The sequence below is a fragment of the Fistularia commersonii genome, chromosome 18 (genome assembly GCF_037954325.1).
Source record: "Fistularia commersonii isolate RoL2024-O1a breed Wild chromosome 18, RoL_Fcom_v1.0, whole genome shotgun sequence".
NCBI lineage: Eukaryota > Metazoa > Chordata > Actinopteri > Syngnathiformes > Fistulariidae > Fistularia > Fistularia commersonii.
The window spans coordinates 7,242,173-7,258,962 of record NC_141301.1 but is presented as its reverse complement, the minus strand read 5'-3'; the positions used below and the strand labels follow the sequence as shown (position 1 = coordinate 7,258,962).

At 39.7% G+C, this 16,790-nt stretch overlaps 1 protein-coding gene across 7 annotated transcripts in view; it reads left to right on the top strand.

Moving 5' to 3' along the window:
• mecom (MDS1 and EVI1 complex locus) overlaps positions 1-16,790 on the top strand; it is a 143,781-nt gene that overhangs the window by 97,152 nt on the left and 29,839 nt on the right. The window lies entirely within an intron of this gene.

The following is a 16,790-nucleotide window of genomic DNA, read 5'->3' as shown; positions in this document are numbered from 1 at the left end:
CGATATTGCCTTGCCATTTATAAGCAGAACATTTCTGCCCTCATTTACAACCAACAGACTGTTACAATATAATATTTAGAGGTGTTGTAGAAGCAAAAAGCAAAAAGAAGTGATCCTTTTTACACACTATTCAACTATTCACCTCTCTGCCCCTATCTCCCCAGATTTCTGCCTTTTATTCTTTCTATCCTGCAGCTATCTTTCTTTCCGGCCTTCCTCCTGTCACCTTTGATAAGTTATTGTGGAAGAGTGTGGAATGTACACAGACCAGAGATCTTGATGAAGTGTCATTGTTCTATTTGAAAGGCACTTTGCTTTCTTCTTCAACTCCTTCGGATATGGGGAAGGGAAGGGAATGACTTCATGGCAGAGTGATAAAGAGTATTTTAATGAAAGACATACAAAAAAAGCTTGGTGAAAAACAGTAGAAAACTATGAGACAATATTTGAAAGTTATTCACGTGTAGTTCACACAGCCAGAGAGACATATGAACTAGATGACCTGGTCAAGGTAAAAGCAGGCGTGAGGATCTGCCACAATAGTGTGTTTTAAAGAGAAACAGAGAAACATTCAGGGATTATGGAGTCCCTGATGTTACATTGGCATTTCCCTGACGTTCCCTGTGCCATTATTGGGAAAAACACGACCTGATGCTGTTGTGCATGAGGAAAAATTGTTTTGCACATTTCACTGAAAGTGCTCGGATCTTCCATTGAGTCTTGGACTAAAAATCCTGACAGACTTATTGATGTGCAGATTTTAATGGGAATTTTTGCTTTGTTACAGGTCTCAGCAGGCTTTTGTGAAAACCTGTGGCAAGCAGGACTGTCTGTACTTCTTCTTCTTCTTCTTCTTCTTCTTCTTCTTCTTCTTCTTCTTCTTCTTCTTCTTCTTCTTCTTCTTCTTCTTCTTCTTCTTCTCCTTCTTCTTCTTCTTCTTCTTCTTTTCCTTCCAGCTTTTCCCTTAAGGAGTCACCACAAACAATCAACCCTCTCCATCTAACCCTATTCTCTGTATCCTCCTCTCTCATTATGTCCATAAATCTCCTCCTTGGTCTTCCTCGAGATCTCTTGCCTGGCAGCTCCAATTCCAGCATCCATCTACCAATACATTCACTGTCCCTCCTCTGTACATGACCAAACCGTCTCAGTCTGGTTTCTCTGACCTTCTCTCCAAAGCATCTAACATGTGCTGTTCTTCTGACAGACCCGATCCAATCCATCCTGGTTGTTCCAAAAGGGAACCTCAGCATATTAATCTCTGCAAACTGCAGCTCTGCCTCCTGTCTTTTCATCATTGGAACTGTTTCTAGGTCGTACAGCATCTCTGATCTCACCACTGTCTTGTACACTTTTCCTTTCATTCTGGCTGATAGTCTTCTATCGCATGGTACCCCTGACACTTTTCCCCACCCATTCCAACCTGCTTGAACCCATCGCTTTACATTATTTTCACACTCTCAAGTACCTGAAATCCTCCAACTTCTTGCTCCCCTCCCTGTAGCCTCACCGTGCCACCCGGGTTCCTCTCATTCACAAACATATACTCTGTCTTGCTGCGACTAACCTCCATTCCTCTCCTTTCCAGCGCATACCTCCACCTCTCTAGATTTTCCTCAAGCTGTTCTCTGCTCTCACTACGGGATCACAATGTCATCTGCAAACATCATAGTCCATGGAGATTTCTGTCTAACCTAGTCTGTCAGCTTGCCAATCACCACTGCAAACAAGAAGGGGCTCAGAGCTTATCAATGATGGAGTCCCACCTCCACCTTGAACTTCTCTGTTACCCCTATAGCACACATCACCACCATCTCACAGTTAGCATACATGTCCTGCACCAGTCTAACATACTTCTCTGCCACTCCAGATTTCCTCATACAATACTAGAATTCCTCTCTCAGCACCCTGTCATATGCTCTTTCTAGGTCTACAAAAACACAATTCAGCTCCCTCTGGCCTTCTATGTACTTCTCTATTACCATTCTCAAAGCAAATACTGCATATGTAGTACTCTTTCTTTGCATGAAGCCATACCGCTGTTCACAAATGCTGACTTCTGCTCTCAGTCTAGTTTCAACTACTCTTTCCCATAACTTCATTGTATGGCTCATCAATTTTATTCCTCTGTATTAGCCACAATTCTGCACATCCCCCTTATTCTTAAAAATGGACACCATCACACTTCATCTCCATTCTTCAGGCATCTTCTCACTCTCTAAGATCCTGTTGAATAATCCAGTCAGAAACTATACCATTGCCTCCCCTAGACACTTCCACACATCCACGGGTATATCATCAGGTCCAACTGCCTTTCCACTTACAATTATCTTCAGTGCCTTCCTCAATTTTCTTTTACTTATCTCTGCTACTTTGTGGTCTACAATAGTCATCTCTTCTACCCTTTCCTTTCTTTATTTTTCCTCATTCATCAGTTCTTCAAAGTACTCTTTCCATCTTCCCATTACTCTTCTAGCATTTGTTGATACATTTCCCTCTCTATCCTTAATCACCCAGACCTGTTGCACATCCTCTCCATCTTTATCAGTCTGTGTCGCCACCCTGTATAGATCATTCTCTCCCTCCTTACAGTCCAACCGAGCATACAAGTCATCGTACGCCCCGAGTTTTGCCTTTGCTACCTCTATCTTTACCTTACACTGTATCTCCCTGTAGTCCTGTCTGTTCTCTACAGTCCTTTCAGTGTCCCACTTCTTATTTGCTAACCACTTTCTCTATATATACTCCTGCACTTCCTCATTCCACCACCAAGTCTCATAATCTACTTTCCGTCCAGATGACACACCAATTACTCTTCTACCTGTCTCCCTGATAACATTAGCTGTCGTTGTCCAATCATCTGTTAGCTCTTCCTGACCACCCAGAGCCTCCCAACTCCTCCGTGAAAACCATACGCGTCTTAGTCGCACCGTCGTCCACTTGATCTTCCTTGTCACCAGAGTCATCCTACAAACCATCATCCTAGGCTGTCTGGCTAAGCTCTCACCTTTAACTACTTTGCAGTCACTGACCTCTTTCAGGTTACCTATTCTATACAAGATGTAGTCTACCTGCATACCACCGTTCTTATAAGTTACCCTGTGTCCCTGTTTTTACTGGAAAGCCATTTCCATCCCTTTTGCAAAGCTCTTTGCTTTTTTATATTCTTTTTATTTTTTTGTTCTTCTATTTTGATTTTTCTTTATATTTAACCCAGGCAGGTGCATGGCTTATTATAAATCTATATAAAGGTGAGGATATCAAAGATTGTGACTCAAAAAGACAACCAGTGTATTATAAGGGAATCCTGCACATGTGATTTGTAAAATCTGAATGTGTCATTAATTTGTTTACTGAATAACATTCTACAAGCAAATAATGAAAAGTTTTTAACTCCTGGTTGAGGCATTTAGTTTCAACATAATACTGTGTCCTATTTGGGAAAGGTCAACTAACCAACTTGACGTTAAACGTCAATCATTTGTAGTAATTGCTGAGAGTTAACACCTTGCCAACTAGCCCTCTGAGTGATATACGTACTAGATATTACTGTATGATCAGATTTTTTTGCCAAAACTGATACTCCCTATGTGTTGCATTTTTTTTATAAACTTTGTGATTATGTATTGGAGGACTTTTCTCAGAGTGTCAAGATATATTAAACTTTTTTTTAATCATTAATGCCATACTAACATTTTTTGAGCTGAAGATCTTTTTACTGAGGGGTGTATCTTCAAGGAACAAAACTCCAAATGGTTTTACAAAATAAATGCTTTAATTCAGACTTGAATATGCCTTGTGGGCAATAATAAAAGACAAGTTGAGCTACTTTGTGTTAATTTGTAGGCTAAAATTATTGTTTTACCCCCTTCACCCATAAAATAATTATGGGTGAAGGCCATATTCACGATATTAGGGTGAAAGTTAGAGTATGTGTGGGCAGCTCTCAAAATCCCCTCTCTTCTTTTGTCAGCTCCAATCATTTGATGCCATTGAAACACAACAAGACAGAAAGACCGAGAGAGCAAATGCGAGTGCCAGTATAATGGTGCAGAGCAGCGTGATGCAATGTGAGATAGCAGCTGAGCGAGTTTTGCTCTGTACGTATTTATGTTTGCTTGAGCCCGGCAAAATGACTGAATTATCTTTTATTCTGGGTTGTGAACAGTGTACTTGAAATTTGAATTCTTATTCATCCCTCATTACCCTTCTACTCATCATCCTCCCATCTTTCACCCATAATTGTTCACTTTGCTAGAAAAGTTCAATTGGAAGTGTTAGCAGTGGTAGGAATGGCTGTGCAAGCAGGTGGAGGAAAATTCTAAACCTGTGAGGACAGCTTGTAACCCTAACCTCTATTCTACTGTGTGTCTCCCTTTTCTTTGACATTGGATATGGACAAATTTGGCATTGTGTTTAGTTAGGGACAATGAAGATTGTGACGAAAGCCAGCAATCCTAGACTCAGCACTCCAGTTGCATGAGATGGGATAGGAGTGATTCCGTAAGTAAGATTCCATCATTCTCATGGGCAGTGCCAATGAAGTGTGTAAACTTTGTAAGACAGGCACTTAATGTAGGTCAAAAGCTTTTGCAGTCACCAAAAGATTGAATTGTCTGCAAACTCTAAAATTAATGTTCAGTGTCATCAGATAAACAGCTAGCGGCCAAATGCAAGGAAGTATGCCTAAAAATTTACCAAACAAGTGCAAGTAATAACTTTTTTTACAGAAAAACAGTTTTACAGAAAATAAATAATTTGAATAATATAAATATACTGTCTTTTTCAACAGCACTTTATACTTTTTATCCTTTTTATAAAAAAATAAAAAAACTAATAAGGGAAACACATTAAAAGCCATGAATTGCACCTTATACCTTGAGAGGGACTGTACAATAATGAACAACTACAGATTTTCAAAAATAATTCAACTATCATTTTACTTATCTTTGTCAAAAAATTAAAGACTATCTGTGTGTAAGTCTGTGTGTGTGTGTGTGTGTGTGTGCGTGTGTGTGTGTGTGTGTGTGTGTGTGTGTGTGTGTGTGTGTGTGTGTGTGTAATACGGTTGTGTCGACATAGAGCTATTAGGCTATATATATACACTGTCACAGTCTCTTGTCTCTGCTCTGTTGAATGTAGATGAGGGGGGAAATTAGTCAGTGTGGGAATATAGGAGGAGACAGATACCCGTGTCCCCACGCATTCTAATAGGAAGACTCCTGTTTCCAATTATAAGTGGCTACAAAGATAACATGATTTGAGCAAATAGTACCATTGCATGTGTACTTGTCTGGTGCCCGGAAGGGGGGAGAGGGTCAGAGTAAAGCTAGGACTAAACCCGTAAATAATTACAGCGAACAGGAAGGAAGTGATATTGCGGGTATTTTTATCTTCCTTTTTTCCAAGTGTATTTAATTTTTGTTTTTTTGATTTTGATCACGCAGGAAGGGGATTCAAGATAATTTAAACAAGAATCCAAATGTTGATAGCTTTGATACAGTATATTGTTGCTTTACCTTCACACAACTTGGTAATCAAAAAGTCCAGCTCTTTATCTCTTTTGTACTTTGTTGTATTTCTCCTTCGGAATGGAGAAGCGACCAAGAAACTTCAAGGACCACAACTTTTACTCTCTGAACCTATTTTACTCTCATTCCACACTCTATCTGTCTCGCTCACCCTAGCATGACCCAAACATGCGGCCTGCGGATTAGATGTGTTTTCTATGGACATACAGAGAAGGTTTGGAGACTCCAAACCAAACCTCAGTGATGCCAGGCCTATGGGGGAAGGAGGGCCCCTTTTTGAGGAAGTCATCACAGAGTCCAAATAACAGGGCCGTCTCCGCCTGGGGCCCGCTGTCAGGGCAATGATCGATGGTCTCAGTCTCAGATGCCTGCCCCAACTGGCCCGTGGTGAATAAAGACAAGGCAAATATAGAGACAGAGATGGGGTCATCCCTGCCACGGTATGGATGACAGTCAGTCAGACAGTGGGATGAAGAGAGGAAGAAAGTGAAAGAGAGCCTTGTACAGTTAACCCTACCATGTTGATTGCTAGTCTCTTCTTTGATTCAAATAACAGACTTGTCATGCTGTTTTATTTCTTTGTAAAATGTCCAGAAATTTTTGAGACAGTGCTAAATTTTAGTGATTGCAGTTCCCGCAGCTGTGGCCACAGGAATTCACCCAGCCTTCCTTCCTTCTTCCCTCTCTTTCCTACCCTTAATTCTATCGCTCACTCATATCGCTCAGTCTTCTCCCATTTTCCTCACCTCTGTGCTTATCTGAATTTCTCCCTACTGTGCCATGATAACTTAAATCCTTAAGGAAATTTCTGATAAGCACTCTTTTTTTTCAGTTTTTACCAACAACTATGTATCTTCCCTTGTCATTTATGTTATGTTATGTCTTCTCTATCTATTGTTCAATTAGCACCATTGAAATGTCGAGATTGTTCTATAGTCCTATAAAAAGAGGAGTTTGAGACAAACTTCTGCCAATAAGGAGGATGATGACAGATGCTAGCTAATAAAACAGACTGCGCATGAGATAAACGTGACTAAAATGACATGGCTCAAAGGGCGTTAAATTACTCTAGACCTATAACATCTGTTCCCTGCTTTTTATCACCCACCTAATCTCTGACACATTACCTTTACAATAATCACTACCCAAGACTGTAAGAAGGAACAATACGCCTTAGAAATCATAGCAACAATCAGGTTGTTTTTAATGGCTATCCCGCAAATAATGGTCCCACTTTGGATGCATCAAGAAAAATCTAAAACATTGACAAATTAAAAATGTTTAATGATCAATTAAGAGTTTTGTTGGGTCATTTTGTTATTTTAAGTATCAAATTACAACATCAATTACACATACTTTTGGTAGAGGTCATAGTAATGTTAATAAAAAGAAAAACTTTGTGAAAGCCATTTTGTCCGAGAGCCCAGCAAGCCATTGTGAGAGCAGAAGAGTTTGGGTGCCTTGAAGGCCTCAACATACAAGTACTTATTGTTGTCTCACTCTTCATATGAGTCAGACCAAGCTGGCTGAATTTACTTGACCCATAACCTGCGCCGTCTTTTCTCTCCTCTGAATATAGTCTTTCTCTAACACCTGCCTTTATTCTTTTGTTTTTTCCATGTATGGGCATGTAATAAATTGCACTTGAAGGACATCGAGCAACTCGTTTGCTCTTTCTCAGGCCAAGGAGATAGAAAGTCCTAACTTCTTGACCCAACTGACCCAAGAGATGAAATTCATTTGTTTTATTTTGGAAAAATTTTGGTTAGTGAAGGCAAACTTTTATGTTACAAATAAGGGAATTAATAATTACAATTATTTCATATAGTCATATACAGATTTTTCTACAATAAGATTATGTAATTGTGTAATGCAATCTGTCTACAGGCATGTGATAGAAACAACTTAGCATAGAAAAAAAAATGCTTTGTCAGTTAAGCTTAGATATTCTCGTTGTAAGGCAGAAAATCAAAGTGAATATAGATCATGATAAATTAGTTCATCATTGTTTTTATGCTTGTGTCGAATTTGAAGTGGCACATTCAGTAATTCAGCTTTAAATGTCCCCTAAAGGATGACTGACTTATGACGAATGAAAAAATAATAAATACATTAATTAATTAATTTAATAAAAAGACAGCTGCTTTCCTCACCAAGTCACACAGTTTTCAAAGCAGCAATTCTTTGCTCATTCCAGTTTCCATACAAGCATTTTCCTCTAAAATCCCCATTATGCCTGTATGCCCTATTTAGTCACATTGGTCCCATGTCAGGCTGCAACAGTATAAGAACTTGGATAAATAAGGTGTAATTTGAAAATGTTGTTGTTGTTGTGTCAGCTAACTTTTTAACTTCATCTCCAAAAGCAGCACTTAGTACTTTCTAAGATGTTTATTTTTTCTTTGTTCTTTCTTTCTTCCTTTCTTTCACTCTTTCTTTCCATTATTAGATTTATTCAAACTGTTCACGAAGAGTAACAGTGAGTCATCTACGTTTTTTTCCAACACAACTGGTGGAGGAAATTAGCAGGCAGGAAATGAGTTGAGCTTCTGCTGTACTTAGAAAGATATTCAGGGGAAATTACTACAAATGATCAACTGAGGGAGAGCAATGACTAAGTTTAATGGCTTGATCTTTTCACGTTCTGTTGCAGTAAGAAATGCAAAATATCCTCTAAATAGTGTACATCACTGAATTACTCTTTCTGTTCAATTTTAAATCTCGAGTGATTCAGTGCAGTAGGTCCTGTTGGTAAGGAGACACTATTACAGGGAGAAAATTGATCAGGTACAAAGACAAAAAATAAATCTATCTGTGAGTAAATTAGTTAAAGTGAGTTCTTTGGTGAGAAAATTTCTCATCTCTCTGACTTAATTTTATAGCAGAATGTTTGTAGAAAGAATACGCTGTAATGTGTAAGTGTTTTTTTCCCCTCGCTGTAGAGAATATAAACTAATGCTTTACATTTTGCCCAGATCCTATTTATCTAAGACTGGATGATTATAAACTGTACATGTCTGTGTTCTCCATGTATCTTTTTGCCTTATACTAGTGTAATGTGGGCATTCTATGTTTTGATTTCTAAATTCATACAAATGTTTGGGTTTAAGAATGCATTATGGCAAACAGTTTCTGTGCTGATTTCAAAAGTTTCTAACAAATGACTGGGACAAGCCAGACAGATATGTTTGTACTATTGCTTTCTATTTTACTGCGACATGTCAGCTGCTTGCACTGTGTGCAATAGCAACAGTGCAGGTGGGCAGCGTCACAGGTTTGTGGGAAGATTGTTGTTTAGATGTTGTAGTAAGTCCTTGCTTGCATCTGTGGGTGTGTTTGTCTTATTCCTTCATGAGGCAGGTCATTTGGTCTGTTGCTTTAAAACAAAAAGGGCTTACGTCCAGTTTGCTCCCAGGAGGAGGCTACCTTTGGCCAAAAAAGAAAGCAAGAGAACGAGAGAGAGAGAGAGAGAGAGAGAGAGAGAGAGAGAGAGAGAGAGAGAGAGAGAGAAAGTGAGTAAGACAGAAACCACAAAGCATGTTTAAGCTATTCGACGCACACTCCTCAACACTACTTATTGAAGGGTCAAAGTAGTTAACTAGTGGCTGGTGTTCAAATGGGTTGTACTCCAACTTCAAACAGGGGACATTATGGCCTTGCATGCCCACAGGATATTGCACACTAAGGCAACTGAACACGTCTGGATTAGAGAGAGGATGCTTTGTATTGAGTCTATTAGTCCCCTAAACCGATACTAATGAAGCTGTTTCCTGTTCAAACTGAGCAGCTCAGGGGAAGCTAGCGCTAGGTTTTAATAAGGCCCTGTCCAATCGCTGTTAAGACACTGGAATTTTTTATCATGGTACTGAGTGGGTTAGTAGTGGTTCCAAGCAGAACCTCCCTTTGGAAAAGTTAATTACACATGATTAATGGAGCGTTTTCCTTCCAATGATATCAGTGACAGCACAAAGCTGTCGTAAGGCTTGTCAAGGCCAATTCAAGCTGAATAAGTATTTATGTGATCGCATGTGATGGGCCTCCTCTCACCAACACCAGCCCTCATCAATCAAGCCCTGCTGCACGCAGTAGTGGGAAATTGGTCTATCAGCGTGGCTGCCTCGCCCCCCTTCAACCCCCAACTGCCAACAACACCATCACAACCACATCCCTCCCTCCCCATTCAATCAGGCCTGGGGCTACAATGCTTCTTTAGCTCTTACTTCTGACCAACGCAGGGGTCACAGGGGGGAAAGTGGGAGCCAGAGCTGAACCCATCCATTACAGCTCTTGTTTCTCTCAGTGGCAGCCGGACGACGGGATTCTATTAAGAACACCGTCTATTCAGCGCTGAGATTACACCAGGGCCCTTGCTCAGAGCACACCTCTCCAACAACCCACGAGCCTCTCACCAAAACCTTATACTTCCCCTGGGGGCCTTATCGCCCCTGTCTGGCGCCGAGACAACCACCATCCTTGCTACACAGCTTGGTTGAACTTTCTTTTTTTTTTATTTTGCACAAGTAGTTGTGTTATTTATTTATTTTATTATTATTTTTCTGCAGTCAAAATCACAGTAATGACTGACAGAAAGAAAGAATGGAACAAAAGGACAGCAACAGATGCTTGAAGAGGAACAAGAGCAGTCACTTTAACCTATATAGACCTTTTCCTGGCTGGGATGTGGTCACACTAACAGCTTGCCTTTACTGCAATTGATTTGGAAGCTCTTGTCACACATGCAACTATACCCCCCCCCCCCCCACACACACACACACACACACACATATGAACACATGTTCACCAAAGCAATGAAGGACATTCAACCACAAAAATAGAGTCTCAGCACCTGGCTAAAGGATGTATAAACAGACTCCAATGGGTAACATCAGAGTCAAAATTTCGTTGCAATTACGCTGTAAACAGATAGGTCAGGCTGCCAGTTGTCTAATGTTTAAGAAGCTCGTTTGTCTTCTACCTGCTTGAAGACTCTTTTCATTTATTTTAGATGTGTTAGAACTTTGGAGTGAGAAAGAGGGGAGTGCTGCTAGGGTCATGCCCCTCCTTGAATAGATGGGATCTTTCAGAGAAGGAAAGGGAGAGAGACAACGCTTCTGTCAAACAAATAGAATTGAATGCATTTACTATTACAAGGATTTCCGCAGTGTGTACACAGTCACTTCTGCTTGATTATGAATATCCCCCTTTATCTTATAAACATGTGTTGGGAGAGCATTTGTCAGAGTTAGAGGGTTGGGGGTGTGAAGAGAGTGGAATTCTGTACTCCAGTCAGAGGGGATGATAGCCAAACAGAGAAGAGATGGGTAAGGAAAGAAGTAAATTAAAAGATGGATTATTAAATGAAAAATATCTAGGTTTCTAGATGAAGAAATAAATGAAAAAGATGATAAATAATCAAAGGATGATTGAACAAGTTATAGTAATCAGCAGCATGGACAGTGGAGGTTAATGAAAAAGAGGGCAGAGGGTTTCCTGGGAAGGGAGAGGACAGGAGGAGAGTCATTCAGGGTGGGGCTGTGAGGTTTACTCTCCCAATACTTTGCTGCATGGTTTGGAGTTGGCAGCCAGCGCACGATTTAACAGGATTGGAATGCTTCTTCAGGGGCAGCATAATCAGCACCAGCTTCCTCTGATTCAAAAACTATAGGCTTTGCTCTCCACTCTTTTGTTTTAGCCAGGCTTTGCTGACAGCATGGAGGAAGCAGCCATCTGATGGTCAGAGGAGATGCTGAATGTGGATAAACAGTGTTTCTAGAGGTGGGAAAGGGAGAGAAGCATACACACTTCAGTGTGACTAATGTGCCTGTGTGTTGATGGCAAGAGCACACATGAATGTGTGTTGATTTGCACATACACTGTGTTGTATTGCACCCATTTTTCTGGCCTCCCACACTGGAAAATGCAAGATAGGGTGTTTGAGGGATACTTTGCACACTCTTAAGTTTTCTGTCAGGCCAGTCATTTCCAGCTGCATGCTTAAGACTTTTGTCTCTGTTAAATGTTGTGTGACAATGGGATTTTCCAATGTGCCATCTAGATAAAAAAGTGAATTCAGTGAGAGACGGTTGACGGAGGGGGATATTCTGATAAGAGCTGAGATGGTATGGTCATAGTCCAGTGGTCCTTCATCATCACTGCAGCCCCAGATATATCTCCTCTGTCTCTGAACCACTTGCATTGGAGTTGTCTCATTGCTTTTACCTTCACTAACTCATACACACTCACAATACGCACTGATAAACACACCTCTATTCCATCTTCACAGCTCTAGATAATCAATCGATCCTCACAGCAACCCAGCCCAGAGCAGACACCTGCAGGTGATTGATCCCCAAATCAGTCTCTCACAACCCCTGTGCCATAAAAACCATAACAACCCATCATAAAAGTTGATTTATCTTCAGCTGGCTCTGGCCCACACCGTTAGAATATTAACCCAAAAGTGTATGACACCAGAATGATTGGTTTAGAATTAAATAAACCTGGAGAGTATTGACGACCATGTCTGATGGTTCAAATCAAATCTGACTACCCGGTACTAAAATGTGAGCCTTGTAGGGATATGCACACAGAGAACTTTTGTAGTTGTGTGTGCATTTATTTTTATGCAATCTATGGTGAGATAATGCAGTAATCCATGTTATCACAATCTCTAATTAACTTAAAAGTGGAAAGCTATGGAATTAGAATCTGCTTTAATGGTATCCATGATTATCGATAACTAATTGTGTTTTTTGTGGGGTTTTCATGCCTTAATTCTGCTTTATTCATGCAAAATGTGATCCTCAATGGTATTTTAACATACAGTAAATTATTTTTGTAAAAAAGTCTTAAAAGTAATAATGGGAAATTGTAGTGTATTACAAAATGAACTTTACTGTAAGCATAGACTGGGAGTTTTGGTTCATTCATGTTTTTGATTTGTTGTGTTTATGTGTTTCCGTGTGTGTTTTAATCCATGTGTGTGTTCCTGTAGGAAATAGTGTCCAAACCACATTTTAATGAGAGCGTTGATCTAGATGCCAGAAGCATGTTGTACTGGCAGGAGCATCAGCATGTGTCCTGTGCTCAACAGTGCAACAAGCTCCAGGGTTAAATATAATCCCAGACTAACTCTGGGGCTGCTTTGATGCTACTGAAAGCCAGTGAAGCCTTTAATGGGAGCCACTTCATGTCTCTGCGCTATGTGTGACCTGCTCAGCTTTCCTTCTTTTTAGGTTGTTGCAACTGATTTGTTGTTTTCTCAGTTCATTCTGAGTTTAGTTATGTCTAAAAACTCTGCATAAAAACACAATTTTCTTTATAAGATATACAAAAAAATACTCAAAAGTAACATTCACACAATTTCTATGCGATGATGTTGTTCTCCCTTTTTAAAGCTGTCAGATAAAAACTAATTTATGTTGTTTTTATCTTTACTTTGTTCAACAAAACTGACGTTTTTTTCAGCTTGAGAAAACAAAAACAAACAAGATAGATAGATAGATAGATAGATAGATAGATAGATAGATAGATAGATAGATAGATAGATAGATAGATAGATAGATAGATAGATAGATAGATAGATAGATAGATAGATAGATAGATAGATAGATAGATAGATAGATAGATAGATAGATAGATAGATAGATTATATGATTATATAATATATATTCATACTATGTATGTACATATAAAAGCTATAAAAGCTTTGACTTACATTTTTTTCTCAATATGAAATGTTTTATTTCATCATCAATTTACAAATTGGTCATCCAAATCAAGTCAAATACAAATCTTTGTTCTATCATTGCCTTTAACCCGAGCCCAATAAATGTAATAAATGTCGTGACACTCATTAAGCTAGAGCTTAAGTGCTGTATTCAGCTCCAAACAATTTTACCTCTTGTACATAAAAAAGTCTTAAGATAATATCTATGGACATTTTGAGCCAATTTGTTCACCCCGTGGCAAATGGCAACATGCTCTAATTAGCCCTTCCCCTTCTCTCCAATTGGGTTGTTTAAGTTTCGATTCTGTCCCTTGCGTATAGAATCGTTGTGCTTGTTGAATTTATGTTTGAAAAACCTGACCTTTGGCTTTTGTGCACTTTTCACGCAGCCCGTACAGACCATATACAGTGTGTCCCTGCATCAGGAGGTTTTGCAGCGGAAATGTCTATGATTACAACAGCTTGTACTACTTTTATTACATTGCTGACATCTAACACCCTCCTCACAACCACCACCACTACCACTACCTTGATTTTCTTTAAAACCCTTCTCTCTAAAATCACATTCAACAGTCATCCTATTTCAACAACAATACACATAATAAAAAATCTTTCATTGATTGTTGCCATTACTTCACTGCCATTATTGTGTTAATTTCTTCCTGTTGCTTCGATCATTGATAATCATCATGAACATGCAACATGGCTTCATGTGTCCAATGAGCATTTATGATTTGTCATTTATAAAGTGGGAAGTTTGGCAAACAGATGACTTTATTTCTCACAGAATTTGACAAGAAATTACAACCCCTGCCTTACTCTCTCCCTGCCAGAATGCCTGACTGACCCCCGGCAAATGAAAATAATCCACAGTAATTATAAAGTGGGCTGGTCTGGTACTGAGAGCCCCCGAGAGGCCGTGTAAACATGGCGGAGGGGCCAATGGAAAGGGGGGAGACCCGTGATGGTGGGGTGAGGGGGAAAATGACCTTGTCCACATAAAGCAGTGATTTATGAAGTGCAGGGCACAGCAGCAGGGCTTCTGTCTTCTCCTGCAGAACCAAATTAGTGAGGTGGAGATTAACATGCCGCTCACAACCTCCCTACTTCCAGACCCAAGGAAATGTTTTATTTACATTTCCCTTTTTCATTTCCTCCGCTCAGTTTTGATTTTAATAGGTCAAGGTATATCTTCTGAATAAAGCAGCTTAGAACTGTGCGGTTGTTACTTAGTTCACTGGGCTGAGTGATGGATGAAGGATTTGCGTGTAAGAAGAGGAAAATCTTGGTATTGTAACCTTTTGCTTCAGTTGTGATGAAGTTACCCCAAATTTAAGCTTAATAAAACGAAAAGAATGCAGCATCTAAGGCATGGTCATGATAGAGATATAATGCAGCTTTTCACTGATGGTCCATGGGAGATCTCCCAATAAATAGTGGAACTATTTTATATGGATTTGGTTGCAGCATTTCCTTTCTCTCTTCCTTTTTTTTGTCTCTCATCCCTCTCTCCTGGAGGATATTCTGGAATTTACCGCACAGGCCTACACTGTGTTTCCATGTGGCCCCTCAGCTGCAGTGGTAAAGGCTCTGCAAGCTCACTGGCTGGAGTCAGTTTGCAATGCACACAGGAATCCCCCTCTTCTGCATGTCACATCTAACTATACATGGCTCCAGACTGAACAGCAACATCCAAATCACTTGCAAAGCTATTCAAAGATTAAAACAAAACCGGGGCAGCTTGTAGCCATGGAGCCAACCCTTAGATCCGGAAGTTGATCAGAAAGATTTTCTGCATCCATGTATGAATTAGTTATTGCATGACAGAATTCCTTAAACAAATACAAAAAAGCCGCAAGCAAAATAAGCAGAGACCATTTAAGCAATTTAACTTCCTTTCAAGAATTTCATATCAATTAAAAGCCACAGCACTAAGTATTATCTGGATGCTGTATGTTTTGAAGAGTCCCTCAAATAAGTATGGAATGCTGCATGGCAAGATAGTCAGGATTAATACACCCTGCAGCCCATATGTGTTTAATATTAATTTGTTGATAAACAGCTTTTCCTCACCGGTAATACGTCAAAAAGCCTGGGATTTTTCAGATAAAATAGATCAATTTAATCTCAGCATCAGGATGGCGGTCCCAAATAGACACTTAATAAAACCTAACAAATGTTTCTCTGGGTTTATTAACAGATGAACAACTGTTTTAAAGTCACGCACATCAGCCTTTTCATTGGTGATTCAAGGGCTTTATTTCTACTCATTCAGGTGATTGAGCAAATAAAGTGGAATCATTTATACATAGAGTCCAAGTTTGTTGCACAATTGTAAAATACTTTGTACAAATGCTTTGTAATTTCAGTCGCATAGACCAGAAAAAGGCCTCTATCTTGATAACTACGAAAAGAAAAAAAACAAGCAAAGAAAAATTTGACTCGGAGCATTCAGGCTCTTTAACTGTGAGCACTGAACATCAAGTAGCTTTTTTTTCACACTGAAGAAATAAAGGCCATAACTTGATGCATTAATCATAATTGATTTTAAAATTTACTGTAATACAAACCATGAACACTGTGCCAAAATAACTAACAACTTATAAAGCTTGATGGGAAAATGTCTCTATAGATGATATTGCTGCTGCCTTGGTTTTAACTTTAGTGAGCTGTTGTTTTATGCAACATATATGGGAATCTGACTGTCATGCTAAAGTCACTGTTATGGAAAAAATATCTCTAATCATCTTAAATATGGAAATCCTGGGAAGTAGAGGACGTCTGGGTGTTTAGCTCGGTTGAGCGCGCCATCTGCTGACGGGGATAGAAATACAGCATCAACTCCGGTGAAAGGCTCAGGGTGTCCTGCCACTGTTTCCTGTATGAACCCCGATAATACCACACATTTCCCCCTGTAGGCCGGATTTTTTAGACGTTTCCCTCATTTTCACCTCAAAATAAATGTATACAAAAAAAGAAGACGAACAGAACTCGGTCTTTTCTCACGACCAGACCCTGGCAGGCCGTGGAGCAATCACTTTCCCAGATTACTTGTATTTAATACACAATGCATCATAAAACAAATCCCTCATCCTGACAGGAAGAAAATAGAACAGCTCATTCGACTTGAGCTTTCCCAATTTATGGCTAAATTAAAAAAGGTTCCAACAATGGACAAGTCGAGGAGAAGCAGGAAATCAATGACCGGGCGGTCCGGGGTCCCTCCTCGGTTCTCAAGGAGCGCAAGACGATGGGAATCGGTGGCAAGGTCCCGCCTTATTTACACATGATTTTTCCTGTCCTTCCTGCACATTCGCTCCGCGATTTCGCAAAACAATGAGCATTATCTGGGATGGAAGGTCAATGTCACAGAGTAAGGCGTTATCCATCATCATCTACTCCAATCAGTCTGAGCCTTGTCCTCCCGTTTTATGAGCTGCCTAATAAAAAGTCGGCCAAACAGACAACTGGAGTTTCGTTAATTTTTAGTCACAGATTTAGTAACAATGCACGTTTTAAATGTCAAGACC